Source organism: Desmodus rotundus, chromosome 2 (assembly GCF_022682495.2).
Source record: "Desmodus rotundus isolate HL8 chromosome 2, HLdesRot8A.1, whole genome shotgun sequence".
Classification (NCBI taxonomy): Eukaryota; Metazoa; Chordata; class Mammalia; order Chiroptera; family Phyllostomidae; genus Desmodus; species Desmodus rotundus.
In genome coordinates this window covers 76,619,571-76,640,029 of record NC_071388.1, presented here as the reverse complement: position 1 = coordinate 76,640,029, position 20,459 = coordinate 76,619,571, and the positions used below count along the sequence as shown (strand labels likewise).

At 36.4% G+C, this 20,459-nt stretch overlaps 1 protein-coding gene across 2 annotated transcripts in view; it reads right to left on the bottom strand.

Annotated features, from left to right (window-relative positions):
* Window positions 1-20,459, bottom strand: part of EPHA6 (EPH receptor A6) — an 876,611-nt gene that overhangs the window by 521,353 nt on the left and 334,799 nt on the right. The gene's annotated exons all lie outside the window — the stretch shown is intronic.

The following is a 20,459-nucleotide window of genomic DNA, read 5'->3' as shown; positions in this document are numbered from 1 at the left end:
CGAATCAGAGTTCAGTGTTACGCACACACAGAAAATCAATATATGTTAATATTAATTAAATTAGTTATTCAAAATCAGTAACATAATAGTGACTTCGCATTTTACTTAAGGTTGCTAATTTGAAAAGGCATATCTGAAACACAACCCCCCAAAACAGCAGTGCTTATCCGAGCAGGGGTGTCCATCAGTGACGGAAAAGAACCATTTTGTGTAGTCCCGAAAGATGGCATTAAATAACACCGAATCACACGGTTAAAAACGTATTTGTGTTCCATTCTTCCTCAGTCCTTCTGAGTACTCAAGGAGAAAATCCCAGTGTTGTGCTAGGGTATATTTCATACCTTTCTTAAGGGCTAAATAAATTTTTTTAACAAAATGAGGGCTGGCCTTATATTCACAGACCTTAGCAAGCAAGATCCAGCTATAGTTTGACAACATTGCTTTATTTTTAATTATTTTTATTTTTTATGGTAAACAGTTGATGACCCTGAAAAGAATATACCTGCCAAGATCATGGTTAATCAAGCCCAAATTTATAACCAGAGTCTAGCAGCCATTGCGCTACAGGACTTCACTGACAGTTCAGTGGAGACAAATGCTGCATGATCTCACTTACATGTGGAATCTAAATAACAAACAAACATAAGCCACCGAACTCACAGAAAAAGAGATCAGATTTGTGGTTGCCAGAAGCAAGGGTGGGGCGAAAGAGCATTGGAACAATGGGGTCAAAAGGTACAAACTTCCAGGTATGAAAGAAGTAATTCCTAGGGATGGAATGTACAACACAATGAATAGTTGACGCTGCTATATGACATACAGGAAAGTTGTTGAGAGAGTAGGTCCTGAGAGTTCTTACAAAATAATTTTTTCTTTTTTTAATTGTGTCTATATGACATTATGGATGTTAACTAAACCTGTTACGGTAATCATTTCACAATATATGTAAATCAAACCATCATGCTGTACACCTTAAAACTTATACAGGAATGGATGTGAATTATTTCTCAATAAAACTAGAAAAAAACAAAAAATAAAGAGTTACTCTAAGCACAGACATAAAACTTATTAGACACATAGACAAAAACCATACTTTGTTTCTTTTCTGTTATCAACCATTCAAATCTCATCCATAAACATATGGCATATGAAGTAGCCTCTTATAACTTAATTTTGTGCAGCAAAGCATTGTTATCTTTTATTCATTTTCTTTACCTAAAACAAGAATTTAAATAATTTAAATAAGAATTTAAATAATTTTCATCTGAAGAGTTTTCAGCTATTTGTCATTCCTTTCAAAATCCTCTTAAAATGCTTAGGATATCTCTTAAATACTTTAGAATAGCTTAGAGATATTCAAGCTCTTCTTGAAAACAGCCTTACAACTGGTCTCTCAGCATCCAGTTTTGAGTGGTTTAGTATATTCTGGGGACAGAGTAATCTTCTAAACCTGCTCTGTCCAATATTTATATAAAGTGAGTCATATATTCATAATTTTATTGTAGTAGCTACATTAAAAACTAAAAAGAAACAGGTGAAATTGATTTGAACAATATATTTTAATTTAACCCAATGAATCCATAATATTTTCATTTTAATATATAAGCACACTCTTGAAATATTTTATAATATTTGATTTTTGAGGTTTTTTCGTACAAAATAGTTGAAATCTCATAAGTATTTTACATTAATGGCACATTCCAATTTGAACTAGCCACATGGTGCAATTTTCAAACACATAAGTTTGTTCATTACATACTCCTATTTGAAAAACTTCGATGATTTCCCATCATCTTCATGGTTACAGTTTGAAATACTTACCTTGTGTCATAAATTCACCCATGGTTTTACCCTGCCTGCAGTTCCATCCACATCAGATGAAGCTGCCTCCCCTCACGCCTCTTCTGTTACGGTTTTGCCCACATACAGTCTATTCTCAACGCACCAGTCAGTGACATCCTTAGAATATACATCAGATCATGTTGCTACTGGGCTCAGAGCCTTCCTTCCAATGGCTTTCCATTCTCCTAGGGTAGAGCTAATTGCCCCGTTAAATGCCTACAAGGCGCTGCAAAATTTTATTCCCCGCCCATTCCCTGTGATTCTGCTGCTTTCATCTTCTACCCCTTTTTGACTCAGGTGCCGTATTTTTCAGACTATAAGATGCACTTCCCCCCCAAATTTGGGAGGAAAATGGGGGTACATCTTATAGTCCAAATGTGTAGCTTACCTGGCTCGCTGAGTGTGGGGGTGGCGGTGGAGCGGGATCACAGGAGGCAGGAGCAGGACCACATTTTTTGCTTCAAAATTTTTTCCCCTATTTTCCTCCTCTAAAACCTAGGTGCGTCTTATGGTCCGGTGCATCTTACAGTCTGAAAAATACGGTACTCTGCTCCCAACACACTGGCCTACTTTAGAACCTTAGACACCCAAAGCCTGCTCCCGCCACTGGGCCTTTAGCATCTGCTCTTCCCCAGCTGTCTGCATGGTTTTTGCTCCCTTTCATCAAATCTTTTTTTAACCTTACCATATTAATGAAGCCCTCCCAGACTGGTTTGCCTTTTTGAAATTGCAATTCCCACCAGATTTAAGTACAGTATTCCATATCGCCCTCCGCTGTTTTAGTCGTCTAGCGCTACTGCAGTCATCTCAGGTCAGCCTGCCTCTGCTCAAATCCACTCCTCAGTCACTGTATAGATAGATGACATCTTTGACTTTGACTACTGGCCTGCAAAGGCTTTAATATATACTATTTGGCCCTTTATAAAAAAAGTTTGCTAACACCCTCCCTCTAGAATAAAGTCCAAACTCAGTTTAGCATTTAAATTCTTTCATAGTGGAGGTCACACCTATTTTTCCAAACTCACCTTCCATTTATACAGAACTTTTAGACTTTTTTCCACTTCCCACATATACCATACTATTTTTAACAGATTTATTGAGAGGGAGTTGGTATGCAAAAATTGCACACAAAGTGTACAATTTGGTAAGTTTTAGAATATGAATACAACTGTAAAAACTTTGCCACAATTAAGATGGTGACCATATCCATTAACCCCAAAAGTTTCCTTGTGCCCCTTTATTTTACTGTTTTATTATATTTTAAATGTTTCCTAGGTGTAATACATACCTGTGTCTTGTTTTTTAAAATTTAAACTGACATTCTCTGCTTTTAAATTTGCAGGTTTAGACGATTTACAATTAATATGACTACTAATATGGTTAGGTTTAAGTCTCCGTGCTATTTGTTTTCCATTTGTCTCATTTGTTCTTCTATTTTCCTTTTTTTTTTAAATAAGATTTTATTTACTTATTTTTAGAGAGAGGAGAAGGGAGGGAGAAAGAAAGGGAGAGAAATATCCATGTGTGGTTGCCCTTCATATGCCCCCCACTGGGGACCTGGCCGGAAACCCAGGCATGCGCATGCATCGAACAGGAGGCCCTTTGGTTCACAGGCCCTGGCTCAATCCACTGAGCCATGTCAGCCAGGGCTTTTGTTCTGATTTCTTTTTTTTTTTTCCTTCTTTTAGAATAACTGCATGTTTTAATGATCTCATTTTATCTCTTTTATTGGTTTATCTGCGTATTAGGAAAACGCAGGTGAACACTCACAGAGAGCCTTTGCAGCTCTCTGGAGTTCTTTCTGAGCAGCACTCTACTCTCTGATACGATGTCGTGTGGAATCTAGCTGTCTTGGACTACATGGACACTCCTATCTGTCTTCTCAGTCCGCACACGGCGTCTTCTGGGTTCTGTCAGGGCCCCTCCGCTCTGCAGCACGGTCTGGAACCTCTCAGGACAACTACAGAGCTTTCCTCCTTTACTTACCATCTCTCTGTGATCTCTATCTTATATTATCTGATGTTTTATGTGTTAAAAATTATTTTTTATGTATTTTGCATGGATTTTCTTTATTTCAGGCATCAGGTATTACTATATCTTGTTTGCAAGTGAAAAGAAGACTACTATAGTCACCGTATTAAAAAGAATTCTTATTTTTCTAATTGTCTTTATATTTAATTCCCTTCTATAAGGTCCAACTCCTATTTGCCACACGTGGTTTCTTAAAGACACACTTTAAAAACTTGTGCAATGCGATACTATTGCCATCTCCCAGAACGCCTAAGGTGAAAAAGACACACAAAACTAACTTTGGTGAGGATATGGGGTGATACGCACTCTCCTACATTGCTGGGGAAGTTGAAATTGGCGCTACTGCTTTGGAGAACTATTTGGCAGTATGTACTATAGATGAACATAGATATATCTTGTTTTTTTTAAAAAAATTACTGCATTTTTTCATTACCACTTATATCTCCTCCCCCCTGCAATCACCACACTGTTGTCCATGTCCAAGTCCTTTTTCTTTTTTGATATATCTTCTTACATAGCAATTCCACTCCTTGTACAAAACGGAATAGCTCAAAGTGAAAGCAGCTTCTCTCCCTGAAGGTAGTCAAACCAAGCGCCATTGCCAAGTGAGTTATCGCTCCTCCACTGGATTTTCATTTTCTACAATTTTGTTGACATGTCAGCCTTACTCACCTGATGTATTTTCTTCTCCCTTCACCCTTTGCTTTGTCATTGTCAGAGTATATCTTTTATATTCCCTTATTCCTTTTGGTGAAGTGTTCTGAGTTAATGAAAGTAAACGGATACATTTAATCAACTATGTTTAACAAGTTTACACTTTTCTAAATATCTAATCATATAATTGGAGTCAGTGTATCCAGTAGAAAAAAATCAAATTACAAGCAAGTTATTAGTTATGAAGTATTTGTGGAACAATTTCCTGGTTTTCTGTTGCCATGTAGCAAGTGATAAAAGTAGCAAGAATGCTAAAATAAATACAATGTAATTTGGTAATAGTCGATCTATAAAATGCAAAATATATATTCTCATAACATTACATAATAAATAATCTAAGTTGAAACAGTTTTCTATTTCAAAAAGATGTTTATGTGTTGCTTAAATAACAACAAAAGAAATATACATATTATAAAGGTAAAGTAATTTTTGTAGAAAAGCATGTATTAAAGGCACATGTAATATGAGTATAGTTATTGAAATACCACTAATACTAATTAAATACATACTTTGCCATGCAATTTCCAGAGATGTTTGAAATTTTATAGTCTTCAGAAGACTGAAGTCTCTCAGTACGGACTGAAATACAGTTGAAAAGTACACACACACACACATCTTTAAGACAAAGTCAAGAAATGTATGACTTGTTACACACGCACTTAATTTAAAAATTGAATGGTTAGGCTACATATATTGCTGGGAATGATTTTTAGGTTTATTTTCATTATCAGAAAACTCTAAGACAAGGGCCATGATAAATCCTAGTTGGCATAGCATGCTGTTCTCATCATTCTCATAATTTGGTGAAATGATGAAATATGAAATGTTTAAGTCATTCTCATTATTTAATGAAGTAATGAACTGTGTTTTGTGTGACAGCAACTGATATTAATATAATTGACTGCCTTTCCCTCATCAACATTCAACAGTCAGTAAGTTTAGAAAGCTTGAGTGACTTATCAGTAAAATATGTGATCTACCTCACTTCTCGAAACTTTAGAATTCATAAAATGTAAGGGATTAGAATAGGCAATATCATCCCTGTTATCCTAGATTCTGTTCTACAGTTATAAAAATTAAATTTTGCTGTCATGTAAGAAGGGAAGGCAGGGAAAATTAGAGAATTGAAAAATAAAAAGAAAAGGAAATAAAAAACCTAAAACTTCAGGGTAAATAAACATAAGTATTTTGTTTCCTCAGAATAACCTATTAATAACAATCCAGTGGAATTCTCAAGACCAAACACAAGTCGATTGGTAACAAATTGTGAATTGTGCTTCAAAATATTCAATCTAACATTCCTTTCGGGGTGAAGGGGTGGTTTACTAAAAAGTTTGCATGAGATAATCCATATAAAAGTGCCCTGCTGCTAATTCTAATTTCTCACTGTCACCAGAGAAATGTGGAAGGGGGACTTTCTCTTGAATGAGCAAATGGAAAAATCATCAGACCAAAAATATACTGTTGGCTACATGGCTTTCATCCCAAAGATTCAGAAGAACCGGCTTTGGTTCTGGAAAGCCCAGAACAAAGCACCCTCTTTCTTTTGCTTATCTATAAAGTCTGGGCACAATACTCCCAGCAGATATTTGAAGACTCTGAAAAGTAAGTAGAAGCAGAAGTACTGGAGAAGACTGAAGCTTGAAGAATAACCAAGCTGGTGATAAGTTTACCATCCTTCTTTCTTTACCTCCCTGCTCCTTCCCGGAATGCTTGGGCTGTAGCCTGGAATAGACTGAAAATGGGCTCCAGGTGACAGACAGGGCTCCAGATGGGCCTGCTCATCTTGGCTCTGGAAGTGGGAAATGGAACTCCTAATACGAAGAATGTGGAAGTCCGTTTTTCTGTTGTGTTTCTTCTTTTCACCCTCTGTTCTCTCACGATTAACTCTCAAACAGCCATATAGTAGTGGTGGTGGTGGTGATGGCCAGTGATGGGAAATGACATGAGCCAACATTCTTGAGAAGGAAAAACTTCCTCTTCCTTCACTGAAAATGTGATTCTGAGAGGGTGGAGTAAATCTCTCTTGCCTTTTTTTCTAACTGTCCTCCTCTCCCTTGGTCTTCCATGCAGATCCAGTTTCAAAAGTGCACAGCAGAGTAAATAAACACCCAGCCAAACATCTAACCAAGAGGCATGAAAGAGGAGTCGCAGGGAACGGGAAAGTACTGAGATGGACATGGAGAGAGAGCAGCTTGGGAAAGCAACCCCACGCACTTGGTAATGAACTCCTGGGCTTGCTCCCAAACTGCACATAGATTGGTCTGATTCCATTTAATATACCAAAGACTTTGAGAACTGAACCAAAAGACTATTACCCAGGTCTCAGACTAGAAGCGAAGTTTTTTTTAACTTTATTGTTGACACTTTACAGATATCTCTGTGTCTCCCCGCCACCCTTTTGCCCACCTCCACCCACCCCCAGACCCCTTGCCCTCTGGCCATCACTGAACTGTTGTCTATGGGTTATGCATACATACTCTTTGGCTAATCCCTTCACCTTCTTTCATTCCTTCCCCATCCCTCCTCCCCTCCGACAGCTGTCAGTCTGTTCCATGCATACACACCTCTGTTTCTGTATTATTCATCAGTTTATTTTGTTCATTAGGTTCCATATATAAGTGAGATCATATAGCATTTGTCTTACTCTGATTGGCTTATTTCACTTAGCATAATTTTATTTTGGTTAGGTAAAGAAGTTCATTTTTTACTGTGACATTTTGACTATTAACATAAAATAAATAGGGATATATACTGGCAAACCCAGGCGAGTTGCCATTAACAAGCATAAAGCAGATATAACAGATCTTAGTTTTATCTTCTACCACCTTTTCTCATTTATAGATTCATAATTTATACGATAAATATAATTAGAAAAGAGCACATTGATTCAAGAGCCGGACAAGTGTCAAGGACAGGGCATTACTGAGAATATAAAGTCAGAAATGCTTTAGCAGTCTGAGGCTGGTGACACGCAGAGTTAAAATTCTAAAGCTGTTTCTAATTTCTAGTTTTAGAGTAAGGCAAGTGTTTTTGTTCTGGAGTTAAGATAGGTATGAAAACAAAAAGGTTCATATTAGTAGTTTGTGAGATTAGATCACATTTTTATTTTTAATACTGTTTTAAATATAATTGGTAAAATACTGGCACAAATGAAAACTAACCATATTTTTTCCTATAAATATGTATCACATTTTAAGTGTTCCAACATTCATCTCCCAATACAATTTGTATTTAATTTGGTGCTCTCAGGTATGTTTTAGTCAACCAAACTTAAGCCTACATTAATATCACTTCCTTAATATTTAGCACTGCTTTTAAAAAAATGTGCTGGTTGAATCTGTCATTGTATTTTAAAGTACACCAAATGAAGGTGCTATTTAACTTTTTGTCTCCTAATCAGAGATTCTTATATCACTATTTTTTCTAGACATACTGTAATGACAGTTTTGAACTTTCTCTTTCAATGTTTCTTTCTTGCATACTCCTTAAGACAGAGTAAGTTTATTTTTAAGAATAAGCAAACCATCCCCATAGAGTATACACTGAGTAATTCAGTGTAAGATATATTAGTAATAACAGCTACAGCAAACCATTTATAAATATTGAGCAATCAGAATGAACAAAAACTGGTCAAAGCACTTTGTATACAATTTTTTAGTTATTTTTATAAAAATTATTTATACAGAATAATAAAGAATTTGGTCTTTGGAACTGGATTGCATGACTTTTAGTTCTTTTTCCGTGCTTCCTTTTTAAAAAAAAATATTTTATTTATTTATTTTCAGAGAGGAGAAGGGAGGGAGGAAGAAAGGGAGAGAAACATCAATGTGTGGTTTTCTCTGGCCCTCCCCACACTGGGAACCTGGCCTGCAACCCAGGCATGTGCCCTGAGTGGGAATTGAACCAGCAACCCTTTGGTTCACAGGCCAGCACTCAATCCATTAAGCCACACCTGCCAAGGCTATTTCTGTGTTTTCTCAACTGTCATTTAAGGCAACTTATTTTTCTGTACATCATTTTTCTCATCTCTAAAATGGGGATAAATTGTAACACCTAACTGAAATGTTGCTGTGAGGATTTAATTAATTAATATGTGTAAAATGATCAGAAGGGTGCCTAGCACACTACTGTTTAGCTGGAGACTAAAATTAAGAGATATGAAGTTGCTATAGCAGATGGTTTTTTTCCCTAAAGGGCCTCAGAACAATGTCTCCCATCAGACATATGCTTCTGACAATGCCTCAGATACTCTTTCCATGAAGAATTCAGGTTTGTGTTCCCAACTCTTGAATCTGGGTGTACTTGTGACTACAGTGAGTCTATACGACTTCCTAGGTTAGGTCATAAAAGGTGATTGAGCTTCTGCCTGTTTCTTTTGGGGTGCTTATTTTTAAAAGGTAGCCACGATGGCCAAAAGAAGGCCAAACAGCCACGGAGAGGCTCCTGTGGAGAACATAGGCCCTCAGCCCACAGCTCTAGCTGAGCTCCTGGCTATCACCCAGCACCACCTGCCAGCCAGGTGAGTAAACTGCCTGGAAAGTAGGTATTCCTGGCCCCAGGGGAGCCACCCTAGCTGATGCTGCATGAAGCAGATGAGCTGTATTTGCTGAACCTTGCCCAAACTACAGATTTATTAGCAAAATAAATTGTTGTCGTTTTTCTAAGTCATTAATATTGGGAGCAGTTTCTTATGCAGCACTGAGTACATGGAACACCTGCTTGAAGTCACATGCAGGAGAGACAAAAGTTAAGGCCTATGTGCATTCCAATCCATAATCTGAGTTCTTGTCGTAAAGTACATTGGTTACCCATTGTTTCTGGAACAACAGGACTACTTTGTCACCTCGAGCAATGAGGAGTAAACCACAGTTTTTAGAGGCCAATTGGTGATGGTGTTTGGATAATAAATGTTGTAATAAAAAGAATGCTTTTGTAGGATTTAGTTAACAGATATAATTTTGAATAATAATTATTTTATGTTGTCTCAGGCGCTTTTCTGTAAAAACCAAAACAAATAGAGCTTTATTTCCACCATTAGAAATAAAAATAAAACACAACTTTTATTTCATAAAAGATGATTTATGTGACCACCTCACTTCACGGAAAAAGTAAGCAAGACATTTTATCTTTCAACCCAGAACTGAAGAATAGACTCATCATAAAATGGTTTATATGCATGACTTGCACAGTTTCTCGTCACCGTTCAAACTCTCATGTACTCTGACATCTCAGTGAAGTTTGACAACCATCTCTTCTGCTAGCTTAGCAACAAATTCACAATCCGTTCTTCAATCTGACAATTGTGAATGTCCTGCTGTCATCTATTTGCGGCACTCGTGTAGCTGAATAGTGCGGAAAACTAATGTAAAAATTATTGAATTATGTACCATAACATTTTTATTAACAAGAAAAGCATCCATTTTCTCTTTATAAAGGTATTAACATAATCAATATAGTAATAAAAAGTTATTGTCTACTACAAATTGGTGTTTTTCAAACATTATTCTATTTGATTTACAAAATCAATGATGTAGATATTAATATCTTCATTTTACAGAGATGAAACATGAACAAGCCAGGATTTGAAGCCAGGTCTGTCTGATTCTTTAGGCCAATACCTTGTCATTATACAAATACATACATATATATCCAAACATGCACATATACATATATATGTATATATATATACAGATATGTTAGAATAAAACAGCAAAATATTCACTATCTGCTTTTCTTAAAAATTATAAAGATAAAATACTACACTATAACTTAGAATTTCTAAACTTTTTCTTTGAAACTATCTATCTTCTCTATAAATATGCAGGTATATCTCTTCCTCTTATCCATAGAAGCTTGAAATGATGACTTGTATCATTGGTTGAAGTGTGACTAGATGTTTCCTATGTATTTCTACCATAAAGAGCCCTCTACTTTACAGTTAAACTATAGTACTTGAATATCATAATGATAGTTTGAGTTTTACGTTCTTCCCAGTATTGAAATTAATGTTTGTACACTAAATAACTAATGATGTTACTAAATAGTAGTTTATTTACTATCTTTCTATTAATATTTTTAAATGTTTTTCCAAAACCTTGGTTTACATTTCATCGGAATATTCTATAAATATTGAAATAAACTGGAATGACATCTCGTATCCAGTACAAGTATAGTGCCTATACTGAACCAGCATAGTTCAGATATGAGATGCTCAGGGATGACAAAGGCACATTCAGAGTTCAAAAGGTTCTGCAAGTTTTACAGATGTGATGCGCCTGATCAGTCTCCTGACTGGGCTCATACCTAGTCCCGCACATGTAGAGCCAGTCCATTTAGCAATGCTGTTGGCCTGAGCCTGAATTTCCCAGTGACTGTTTTACACTCAGGCAGATGGTTTGTTGGCTGGTGCTCAGACAATCCAATTTTCATGGCAAGTAGGAGTTCTTTGAAAAAACCAGGTATAGCATTTCATGAACGCATAACTTGAAAAACCTGGAACCACAGAGGCAGTGTTCTATTACAAAGCTTTAAATCCCACTAATCAGAAGCTCTGCATATACAAAATTTTGTGGAATTTTTGTATATACTTTTTGTGTAAACATATTTATATGTATTGTGTAAATATTTTAAACACAGTGGGCCAATTGTTAGTAGACCTTCCTTTATATTCGATTTTCAATATTTATATATCAGATTTCTTTAAATTGGAAAATTAGATATTAAGGAAAATTAGATACTAAGATAAAATATGCTATTGGACCAAAACAACTGCATTATCAACATACACCGATTTGTTTTTCTTCCCTCTCTGTTCCACGTGCACATGCGCACGCCTCCGTTTTCGCAGGTAGAAGTACTGGACTGTTTTGCAGTGGGGTAGACTCCATGACTACCACACAGGACCCAAGCACCTGTGGGAAGAAAACGTCTGTGTACTACGGTAATACACTGCGTAGTATATTTCAGATCATCAGTAAATATTTATCAAGTGAATAAAAGTGAATTAGTGGTGTCTGATGTTCTTTGACTTACAAAACCAAAAGTTTTATATTTAGTAAGTATTACTGTATTATAAACACTCTGATACACCTTCTTTAAGGGGGCACACACACTTGCAAAAGGCACCTGGAAGCAACATAACACTTTCCTATATCTGTTATCAAAGGACGATCATACTCAAGCATTGACTCTTTAGAAAATTAATCCTAAATTGTAACACACACTTTTATTTTGAATCTTGCAATTTTAGAACTTCTGTCTCAAATTGCCATGTTGATGAATAAATTCAGTTCCCATGTTTGACTGCGCATTTTAGTTTGAATACCTATGTAATTGTTCTTTGTTGCATCTTTACAAACTGGAGCAGTAATATAAAAATAATGGTGCTATTGCAAAAACTGCTTAGCTGATACTGCATTTTCAAGTACAATAATCTTTGATTATTCTCAAGTGAAACAACTTTGGTAAAAGTATAATTGACTGCACTTACTATTCACTCAGCGTATAATAGAGGAGTCAAGGATACAGGTTATGTAAGACCCAGTCCCTGAAGAGGTAATGAGTATACACCTCAGGTTATGTGATAATATTAGACACTATGTGATTAAATGCCTCATGAATGGAACAGATACTAAATGCCTGGAGTTTCAAGAAGAGAAATATTCATATGGGATGGAGTACCTGAAGTCAGCCTAGAGATGTTACACTTTCTGTGAGAAGGTAGAATGGGAAAAATAAGGAGAAATTTAAAAAGATGTTGAAATGAAAATGAGTATCAAAAATTCCTAAACACAGAGAGGAAACCTGCATTAGATGGAGAACTGACAGTGGAAAGGAAAGAGATATAAAGTAGTTAACGAGGAATGGTTATCAAGGTTCTTATAAGACAACTTAAAGCATTTTATAGTATTTACACTAAAGTACAGAGAAGTGTTTGCACAAAGAAACACAAGTTTATTTAAACTGAAATCTTCTGACATTACCAAATTTATTAAATAGTATGAGATAAAGAAGTGAGGAGACCAGATGGGAGTCCAAGGCATTGATACTGGGAAAAAATATTTAACAACTAAATGAGGGTGAGAGTGGTGAAAAGAGGAAAAAGTAACATTGTGAAGAGAAATGATTCTACAGATAGTGTAGACAAAGAACAAGGTATAGATTAAGTGCAGTTTAAACATATCTGTTAAATATATTTAATATACTAAATTTACTATATGTTTATGGATATAAATTGGGGTTTTGACACAGGAATATTAAATCTAATTGGTTGAAATACAGGGTCCAGCACAAATAACACCCCTTTTTATTATAAAATCATAAGCAAGTAATTCTGTAACATAACAGTATCACACTCAAGCATACCATATGACATTTTAGGTGAAATGTTCAAATTGCTGCCCATATCATACAAGACATCCACATACCCTACCAACCATGCCCAAGCAGGCGTTACTTCTGCTGGACCCTGTATATTGCCTTAGGTAAGTTATTTAACTCCTGCAAGTATAAATTTACTAATCTGTTAAGTGGAGATAACAACAGACTTACCTGTTGGGATAATGTACAATATAATTCATGTAGTGCGTTAGATGGTGCCTAGCTCATTATAAGCAATTGATAAAGACTAGATCCATAAGTTTTAAGGTCAATCTGCCCACAAAAGTTTACAATGCCAAGAAATTCTCCTGTACCAAATACAGCCATGTGCTGCCTAACGCTGTCCTGGTCAACAAACCACACATAGCAGATGACAGTGGGCCTCTCCAACGAACTCTCCTGTGAGACTGGGACTTTCTCCTGCCACTACAACCCCCACAGATTTTTACAGCCAGAGGTTTTGAGGCTTTATTCCCCCATGCTGGTACACTGGGTTACACAGTTTGTCTCGCTCCCCAGTTGTTCCTCCTGGCTTATCCACACATGAATGTGGGGTATTCTGGTCTTCCAGCCGCTGCCTTGCCCACCCAGGTTTACCACCAGCTGCTGTCTTGCCATTTGTCCTCTCCATGCCAGCTACCTGTATCCGCCCCTCCTACCAGTCTAGATGAATGTTCCTTTAACTCCTTGGTTGTTGAACTTCCATGTAGTTTGATTTTCTGGCTGTTATGGTTGTTTTTTGTTTTAAAATTAGTTGTCATCCTTCTGGTTTTGTAAGGAAGTGAAGCGTATCTACCTTAGCCTCCATCTTGGCCTGAACTCCCTTTCTAATTTCATTATTTCTTAAACAGTGTTGCTTTTCCCATGAATAAAACTTACTCTTTTCAAAGTTCTAGACTGTTTCCAAGGTTTAAAATATTCTGTCATTTAGTGAAAGAACTATTTAGAACACCCAGTTGTATGCACATTTATCATGTATCTGTCACCCATCAGTTTTCCAAAGCAAAAGACTTCTAGGGATAATGAAATGTTTAAGCTATTATCGACTATAGAGTAAATCTTACAAAGCACCCCTTCCTTATAAAGAAGGAGACAGAACATTACAAAGACAAAGATCCTCCCTCAGAATTACACCTTGGGATAGAAATGGAGCTGGACTTAGAAGTCAAGCCTTCTTACTCTCTGGACTGGCATTTTTCTTCCATAGCACAATCCCCCCACAGATCTCTACCCCTCAAACATTTCATTGGCCTTTTCAGACCTTTCTCTAATCTCTTTCCTTCTCCTTGAAGTAACATAATCAGAGCCACTTGTAGTATTTCTGGAGCAGAGACACTGTGATTTTGTTCAAAATTGGGCATGACACATTGTTTTGTGTCAACTTCTCCCCTCTTATAAATAATCTGTATAAACATCAAAAGTCTTATTGGTCTCCTAACTTTGCACCTGGCAGGCAGATCAGTATACCAGCTCCTGTTGCTCTAACTCTGAAAGAGATGCTAAATCTATCCCTTCATCTCCATCTCCATAGCTAACACAAGTACACATGACCATCATATTTTGCCTGAATTATTCCAATGGCTCTTTCCACTTTGCACCCACCACCTTACAACATAGTTTTGACACTATAGTCAGAGTGATCTTCTTAAAATACAAGGCAGCATTTAAGGGTAGAGATGAGAGCAAAGTATCTGTACTGCTTAAAGCCTCTAATTGCTAAAATTATGTATTGTATAAAATCCAAATTCCTTACATAGCCTAAAGGGCAGATCTGGCCCCTGTCTACCTCTCAAATTCCTCACTTCCACCCTCATCGTATTTTAGTTATACAGGCCTCCTTGATGCTTCTGTAATATATCAAAAATATGTGTGTGTTAGGACTGATCCTCTAACCTGTCTCTCTCTATCACATCAGGTGCTCTTATTTTCTGCATAATATTACTACAATTTGAATTTACTTTCTTCATTTATTACTTTACTTTTTTATTGTCATTTGTGAGAGCAGGAAACATCATTCTTGTTTATGACTTGTCTCTTGTGCCTAGAACACAAGTTAGCAATAGGTGTTTGCTCAGTATTTGTTGACTGAGTGGATATGACTCTTATGGTCAATGTAGATTCAAGTATCTTCCAGCTCAATTATCAGTAAATTGCTATCACTGTTCACTAGAGAAGATAAATTCCTTAATATTCTTTCTCCAATATACCCTCAGGATACCCCCACCAGAGCTTTGGCCTCAAATTTCTTCATAGTGTTCTCAATCAATGTCCACAATTCTCCCTCAGTTCTACTATAAATGTGTTCTTTGTCCACAGAAAGAGAGCCTATTTTTTGACTCTCATAATGAAGTTTCTCACATAAAGAATATATATGAGTTGCATCTGGTGGGTAATGTTTATATATATTTCTAGCCTTTCAGTATTTTCCCCAACTTTACAAAATGCAATTGTTCTGTCATCTCCTTGAGGCATCTTCTTTTGCTCCAGTGGAAGCCTCAGATGTAAAAGCAACATCATCAGCATGTTTGGTTATGTGTAGCCATTAGAGTGTCTAGCTAGACACCTTGTCAATAGGTAATAAGCTATAAAAAATTATGAGCTAGCGATGGAGATTCTGGTCCTTATGTGCCTGTGTACCAGGATCGATTCCGGCAGCGGGAAACGTGACGCTGTGTGTCGCTCCACATAACAGCACTTTCTTAATTACAGTTGGAAGCCACGTTTCGCTTCACTCAATACGTGTTATTGTCTTTCAGATGAGAACACTGAGGCTGTGCAATGTGATAAAAGATGCTAATGGTCTAATTACACTATCTTAGCATTATAAAAAAATATAATTCTGCCCTTCAACTTGAAAAAAAAGAGTTGTTAAATGTCTGTAAGGAGCGTAATATTTGCTTTCTGGAGGTTTCCTTTCAAGTGTATCTCCTGGTTAAGTAATAATATTTTTAGATATGTTTATTTTCCTTTAATGATAAGTAATTTCTCAGTGGTTGTATGTTTTATTTTCTCTAGGAGATACGCTAATGTGAATTAGGTGACTCGCATAAACAGTATGGAAAATAAAAGTACCCCAAGTAAGAATTCAAGTTTTTGTAACAACTATTCATAGATTTTAGGCTTCAGGAAACTTTTAATTTTTCAGTACTGACTGCATCTATGAGAAAGAACCTAAATATTTAATAAAACATTTAAGATTGAAGGAAAAAACAGACTAGTGCTAATCAAAGGACTCCCTGAGACAATTTGTCAGTGTTGTCATTTTTACGGCTGTCTTTAATGAGTAAGCTACTCTAAGTGATTTGAGTTGCAACTTTACAGAACTGACAAGAGTTACTGCTTGATAATTTATTGGAGGAAATAAAAATTTCATTTACCGAATTCTATAAAATACATTTGGATATTTTTGGACATAGTCATGTTGAAATGCAGTATAACTGTCCAATTGATAAATTAGTTTGTGTTTGCTTGGTTATTAAAAAATAGATAAAAATCACAAACTGAGCAATTAGACATGTTTCCCTCTATTTCCTAAGATATAATTTGATTATAATTTATGTGTAATTTCTGGACCAAAGTACCTTAGGCTTTTTTCCAAATATTTCCAACTTAAATCAGCAAAAATACTTAGGCCTACTTAAAAATAAAATATATAAAACTGTAAGACTTTAACATCTGCCCTATATATGCCTCCAACAGGCAATCAAATCTGTGTCCACACTGAACTAGGTATTAGATATTTATGAATATGAATGTGTCTATTTCAACCACTGGATTGCAGACTTTCTGAGTGCAGAGAGTGTGCCATATTCATTTTTGTATCCTCTTATACCTAACATAGGGCCTCCTACATGCTCTGCTGAGCACTAGTAAGCTTTCAATAAATATCTATTAAATTAAATTGAATGAGAGGACTGAGGAATTATGCTAAGCATCTGGGTAATGGAGACTGTCAGTCAGTGTGTAACTAAGCAGTGCAGTTAAAAATGCTGACTGTGCACGCTTGCATTGCTGGACCGAAAGCACCAGAGCACAGAAATATATAATTTACCTGGCACTTAATATGTATCAGGCATGCAGTGAAACATCATATGTACACTCTCTCATTCAATCAATCACAGCCAATTCATAAGATAGGAAGGACTTATCTCATTCCAATATACATGAGAAGCCTGAGGCAATATGGTGTGATATTTAAGGCCTCATGAATTCTGCTTTCATATTTGAGTTTGATTCCTGGTTGTGCTAATTATAACCTCTCTGTAGAATTGACCCAGGTAGAAGCCGAAAGGGAAATTGGAAAATAGTGGTCAAAATGTAAAACACAACATTTTTGACATTGCTATCATATTTCTATTATTCTTCTTATACTTGAGTGTTTAGTATTTAAGACCTTTCACAATCTGGCCCTGGGAAGCTTTCATAACTTCTTGCCTATTGTATCAATCAACATGGCCACCCAAAACTACTTTTTGTTTCCCAGACAGGCTCTGCACTCTCCAGGGTCTTTGCAAATGCTGCTTTTTTAACTAGAAAATCTCATTTGAGGTTAAGCTCAAACCCGTTTCTTTTGAGATTGGGATTTTTTATTTTAGGCAATTGCTTGATGCCATTGTTTTCCATGATTTATTTGTTTCAAATAATCTCTGCGTTAATTTGTGATCACCCCCAGCCCTCCATACTAGGTAATTAATTCATGAGGTCAAAGACAATGATCAGATTTATATTTTTACATTATAAAGTATATATCAATATCTGAAATTAAAATTAGTTGTTTAAAGAACTAATACAATTCCACAGAGGTTAAGACTGCCTAACTTGGCAAAGCTAGGATTAGAACTCAAATTGTCTTGCTTAAATGCAACCCAGGAGTGTATTAGAACCACCACAAAAATTTTGAAAAGTACTGATGCCCTGGACACACCCCAGGCTAACTAAACCAGAATCTCTGTGGTGGGGGTGGGGGGCACTCATAATGTTTCCGAGGCTATCCTAACCTGCAGCCAGCATGGACAAGTACCATGATGTGACATATGTGTTCCCCGTAAGGCCATTCCTACACTTATGAATACAACCAAGAAAAATAATACCCAGATAACTTGCCTTGCTTAATTTAACCCTCGTTCCCATCTTATTTCATTCTATGAAAAGATAGCCATAGCTTCCAGGTATGGCTTATGAAGGGTTGAAAAATAATCAGAACCAAATTCATTATTATGTTATTCTTTTCAGACAAGATGCCTACCATTGGCTAAGGTAGAGCAGGAGCTGGAAGAATTCTCTCCACTGCCTCTAACTTTATCCTGGTCTCATATACGTCTGTACCAACAATACTGTTGCTTCAGGGCTCTGGGAATTCTGCTTTGCCAGTGAATTCAGTGGTCAACCCACTATAATTACGCGAACTCATTCGTGAAACAAGAGCACTAATCTTGGTTAGTCAACTGGGGAGAGAGAGCAGTGAATAAATTCCAGAGCCTTCTGAATCAGTCACCATCCAAGTGGAAGAAAATTACAGATGCATGAGTATCAACTTTTAAGCCAGTAAAAACAATTTTGTTTCCCTGATTTTGATTTCACTTTAAATAAAACATGTTCAAACACTGGCACTTTCAATGTTAAGTCTTTGCTTTAATGAGTTTTCATTATAAGTGGGTTTAATTACTTTTGTTATACGTGCCCATTCCAATTATTGGTCAAAGGACGGAAATAATAGATAATCTCCATTCTATTAACTTTTGTTTTTATCCTAATGTAAACCCTGGCTTTGATTCCTTCAACCAAATGAAATTCTCAAGAATTAAAAAGGCCAAAGCAAAGTGCTCAGTAGTTTTAACTTATCCTTTTAAGTCCTCTGTGATGCTGCTAAGCGATCCAGAATGCTCTTTATGTCATATCCTGTGCAGACTTGGCAACAGTGGAGCAGGAGCACGATGTCCTATAGTTACCAGACTAGAATTCAGAAGCTGGAATTTAAAATAGCAAGCGGATGAGAACTAAGAGCAAAGCTGAACCCAGAATCAAAGGTATGTCACATACCAAGGGAATGTAAACTCAGAGGCAGTTTTTTTTCTGGGGGGTTGAGGGCGGTGGTATGGATCCTTACATCTCCAGCAATGTTTTCAGATACTAGGATACCTTCAAGGTACATTTTAACTAAAGAGTTCCCTCACTTCACTTTGGACAGCAAAATCAAATCCTTTGGAAACTATTTTTTTTTATAAGATTTCATTTATTTTTTAGAGAGAGGAGAAAGGAGGGAGAAAGAAAGGGAGAGAAAAATCAATGTGTGGTTGCCTCTCACACACCCCCTACTGGGGCCTGACCTGTTCTGCAACCGAGGTATGTGCCTTGACTGGGAATTGAACTGGTGACCCTTTGGTTCACAGGCCTAAGTTCACAGGCTTACATTCAATCCACTGAGCTACATCAATCAGGGCCTCCTTTGGAAACTTTTCTAAGAAGGTGAGGTAGAATAAAAAGGCAACATTGTTATCTTAATTTGGGTTTTTCAGATGTTGACTCTTAAATAAGAATACAGTATAATTTGTTTATTTGGAAAGTGAAGGGGGTCTAATAGGGCCTGGAGGAAATGAGATAAGGAAGTAAAGACAGTATATAATGATGTTTTCAAGCCAGCTACCAGGATAGAGGACAGAAGTTTGATACAGCTGTGGAAACCATGAGAGTATGTACCTTAGAATTATCCAACATAAGCAGTGAGTAACAAATAAGTTGTAAGTAACTTATTTACCAATTCTCATCAGTCATTCATTGAGGGCTAATTCTGGGGCACATCTCATACACAGGGTGCCCATAAAGTCTGAAAACATATAATATTATTTATTGTTTATATTTACAGACTTTATAGACATCCTCTGGGACAATTTCTGCCATCGTACTCAGTGAAATGCAATGTGATAATATCATGGTGGCAGATAACTGTCACCACTGAAATGTGTTTCTTCCTCAGTAATGTTCTTAAAAGTTATCCATGCTGATATATGCAGATGTAGATTATTCATTGCTACTGATATTTAGAATCTCATTATATGAAAATACTATAATTTATCCATTTCCTTATTCCTAACAATTTAAGATGTTTAAAACTATTTGCTTTTAAAAGTAACGCTGTGATAAACCTCCTTTAACATGCTCTCAGGTATATAGGTAGGAAAATTTTATTAAAAAATATGAAGTTTCTGTATGATCTCACCTTTAACTGGAACATAATCAACAAAAGAAAAAAGCAAACAAAATATAACCAGAGACATTGAAATTAAGAACATTGTAACAATAGCCAGAGGGGAGTGTGGAGGGGATAGTGGGGAGAGGGGTCTGTAGGAGCTACTATAAAGGACACAAGGACAAAATCAAGGGGGAGGGTAGAGGTGGGGGAGGGAGGTGGGACTGGCTGGGGTGGGGTGGAGGGATGGGGAGAAAATGCAGACAATTGTAACTGAATAAAAATAAATAAATAAATTTAAAAA